Here is a 4,234-nt window from a genome sequence, read left to right as displayed (position 1 = left end):
ATGGGAGAACCCACAACCTATTTGGAGCTTGTTGAATTATATATGAATTATAGAGAATCAAGAACGGGCAAAGTTATGAGTGCTGTGATAGAAAAATTGAATACAATTGCTAAAATCTTGCTTAAACGCCATGATATAAACTGTTACTCTAAACAGGATACTAAACATCTTAAATTCCAATGTGGCTTTAGTAAAGAAGTTTTAATTAAGAACTACAATTGGAATAACTATAATCATTTTGGGTTCGAAGAGGTAGAACAATTTGTCTTATTTATGGGAGCCTCTGAGATAGAATCCTTCATGTCTAAAAATTATGAAACTTGTGTTGCTTGTAAGGACCTTAAAGATTATGTCTCTTCTATCCTTAATTTTTGCATAGAAAGTTACAGTGATAATCCTTATATCATTGATTATAAAGAGAGACTCATTAATGCACAAGAATGCACTCACAATTTGCAGGAACTAGTGGAAGAAGAAATTGATGAACCTGAAAGCTCATTGGATGAAAAAGAAGAGGAAATTGATAAACCTGAAAGCTCATTGGATGAAAAAGAAGAGGAGAGTGATGAACAAAAGGAGGAAGAATGGATTAGCTACCCATGCCAACCTTCTAATGAGAGTAACTCTTTATCTCTTACACTATTTGATTGTCCTCCATGCTTACCAAAGGAGGATGAATGTTATGTTCCCGTGGATTCTCTTGAAATATTCCCTATGAGTAAAACTTGTGAGAATAATTATGCTACTGTTGTCTATGATAATCCATGCTACTTTGATAAATTTTATAATAATGCTTTGTTTGTGCCTGATGTCGAAATGCATGGTACTAAAGAGTTTTGCTTGGCAAATGTTTATGATAAATCTTTAGATGATGGTGCTATGTTACTTGATAATATTAATTGTACCACTAATAAAAATGGGATTGGAGAGGTCTTGACTTTATCTAGGAGTCCCATATCTTTTGAGATTGATCAATCATCTTGTTATATTATTGATAAAAGTGGGTTTGAAAGTTTTAATCCCATTATTTTTGAGCTTGATAAAAATTATGTGTTTATGAATCATGAAAAACATGCTTTATGTGATAGTTATATTGTTGAGTTTATTCATGAAGCTACTGAAAATTATTATGAGAGAGGAAAATATGGTTGTAGAAATTTGCATGGTACTAAAACACCTCTCTATATGCTGAAACTTTTGAAGTTACTCTTGTTTTATCTTCCTATGCTTGTCACTTTGTTCTTCATGAATTTATTTGTTTACAAGATTCCTATGCATAGGAAGTGGGTTAGACTTAAATTTGTTTCATACTTGCTTTTTGATGCTCTCTTTGCTTCAACTCTCATCCTTATGTGAGCATCATTAAAATCACTGAGCCCATCTTAATGGCTATAAAGAAAGCACTTCTTGGGAGATAACCCATGTTTTATTTTGCTACTGTTTTGTTGTGTCTTGGAAGTTGTTACTACTGTAGCAACCTCTCCTTATCTTTATTTTATCGCATTGTTGTGCCAAGTAAAGTCTCTACTAGATTTGGATTTCTGCGCAGAAACAGATTTCTATCTGTCACAAATTTGATTAGATCTCTCTGTAGGAAACTCAGAAAAATCTGCCAATTTTCATGCGTGTTCCTCAGATATGTACGCAACTTTCATTAGTTTTGAGTTTTCTGATTTGAGCAACGGAAGTACCTCTAAAAAGTTCGTCTTTACTAGCTGTTCTGTTTTGACAGATTCTGTCTCTGTTTTTTGCATTGTCTCTTGTGGACTTTAAGCAAGGCTTTCTAGACGTGGAGAGCTGTAGCTAATGTTTTATTGAGTTCTTGCAATGTGTCACTACAGGACTAAAGTGGATTAAAGTTTTTTTGAGTACTAACCCCTCTAATGAAGTTTATGAGAAGTTTGGTGTGAAGGAAGTTTTCAAGGGTCAAGAGAGGAGGATGATATATGATCAAGAAGAGTGAAAAGTCTAAGATTGGGGATGCCCCCATGGTTCATCCCTGCATATTTCAAGAAGACTCAAGCGTCTAAGCTTGGGGATGCCCAAGGCATCCCCTTCTCCATCAACAACTTATCAGGTCACATCTAGTGAAACTATATTTTTATTCGGTCACATTTTATGTGCTTGACTTGGAGCGTCTGTGTGTTTTTGTTTTTGTTTTTGTTTGAATAAATTCGGATCCTAGCAATCCTTGTGTTGGAGAGAGACACGCTCCGCTTTTTCATATTGAACACTAGTGTTCTTAGTTTTACTTTTAATGTTCATGGCAAAAGTTAAAAGCTGCTGCATTTATTGCATTTGGTTGGAAACAGAAAATGCTTCATATTTTATTGAATAATTCGATACTTGGTAATTGTTTTGAGCTCTCAAGTAGATCATGATTAAGCTCTTGCACCATGTAGTTTGAACCTATTAGTGGAGAACTACCTGTTGCGGTCAGAAACCCACCGGCGAGCAGCGACGGGCAACACAGTAGAGCCGGGAGGCTCCCAGGGCTGCGGCTGGCCCTGGTCCCACCGAGCGACGGCCCGCAAAGACTCCGGCACGCACGTCCGATGCTGGTGCAAGGGCGTTCCACCTGACCTATACCTGGTCAGGAAGGTGTTGGATGTGCCTCGCTTAGTTTCCTGCATGGCATACACGTAAACATTAAATACGAGCCTCGATCGGCTCTCGGGTTGTCCCGTGAATCGGCTCAAGGAGCCGATCCACCCATGATCCGTACGAGGTGTACGATCGGATGGTGGTCCCGCTTGATCAAAATAAAGCTAAAACAACCTACTACGATTTAGGGTTTTCACCACATAATCGGAACATCCTACTCGTGATTGAGCACTGGCGGCCACGCACGGTGATCGTAAACCGACCCTAGACAAGGCCTAAAAACCAACACGAAGTTGATCCCGGAACATCCTGTCTAGGGCTAGCAAACTACACCCTACACGCCACTGGATCCTTCAACCCGTTTGTAAGGCCTAACTATGCAGATATTAAACTAATCCTTGAAGAACAAGGAGCAATCATAACGGATTGGATCTACTAAATAATGATCAAGCGGGGTGCCGTGCTTACACCTAAGATAGGTGTAAAGGCGGCTAGATGCCTAAGGGTTGCACGACGACAGCATATGATACGATGAACAATGCTAACCCTAAAACATCTATGATAACCACGTTGCTCGCCATCAACAAGGCTTCAGCACGAGCAACGCATGAAGGACGAATAAACGTGTACTGCCTAGATCGCAAGATGCGATCTAGGCAGCATGATGCTTACCCGGAAGAAACCCTCGAGACAAGGGAGTTGGCGATGCGCCTAGATTGGTTTGTGGTGAACGTGATTGTTGTTTATTTCATAAACCCTAGATACATGTTTATAGTCCGTAGACTTTCTAACGTGGGAATAATCCCAACCGTGCACGAGCCAAACTCTATCTAACCGACACGTATCCTACTATGTTACAGATACACGGGCAAACTAGCCCAAACTTTGTATACAAGGCCGATTCATGTATTTCTTCTACGTATATTCTTCAAGCCCATCTGTAATCGCGGACCACCTCTGATCCGGTCAAATTCTGGTGATAACACATGCCCCCCTGGTTTTGGAAATGACAATTCCAAAATCACTCTGCTTTTTCTTCGTCGGGTCATGTCGTGGTAGAGCAAAACCTGACAAGGGATTAACTTATCAATGCCTATGGATTGTAGGCTAGGGTTTAGTTAGAAGTAGAGGGCAAGTAGATCTCGAAGGTTTCAGCCGAAAAGTACTCGACGAATATGAAAACTAGGGTTTGCAGTACAATGATTCGATGATCTCCTCGTCCCTCGACTCCCCTTTTATATAAGAGGTGGAGCCGAGGGTTTCGTTTTGTACAAGTTACAGAGTCCGGGACGGTTTCTAACTCATCCCGCCAGATTACAAATAACACTTCCTATTACAACTCTATCTTTTCCTTAAGTACATCTTGGGCTTCCGAATCTTCTTATTCTTCGGGTAATGGGCCTTCAATAAACCCCGGGTACTATATTCGGCAGGCCCATTTGGGATGCCTATGTCAAAACCGTCGCAGTATCCTTCATCATGATGCCTTGCCTCTTCCACTTCTCAGCAAGATTTGATAGCTTTAACATCACTCCCTCGGAAACCGCAATGGCATTAAATCTCCACTATACCCCCTTTATTTAACTGTGCCGAACGGTTCACCACTTCATCCTCTTGCTCTGTTCCGGCC

This window comes from Lolium rigidum, chromosome 3, assembly GCF_022539505.1.
Source record: "Lolium rigidum isolate FL_2022 chromosome 3, APGP_CSIRO_Lrig_0.1, whole genome shotgun sequence".
Taxonomy (NCBI): Eukaryota; Viridiplantae; Streptophyta; class Magnoliopsida; order Poales; family Poaceae; genus Lolium; species Lolium rigidum.
The sequence above is the reverse complement of the archived record's forward strand: the minus strand, read 5'-3'. Positions refer to the sequence as shown.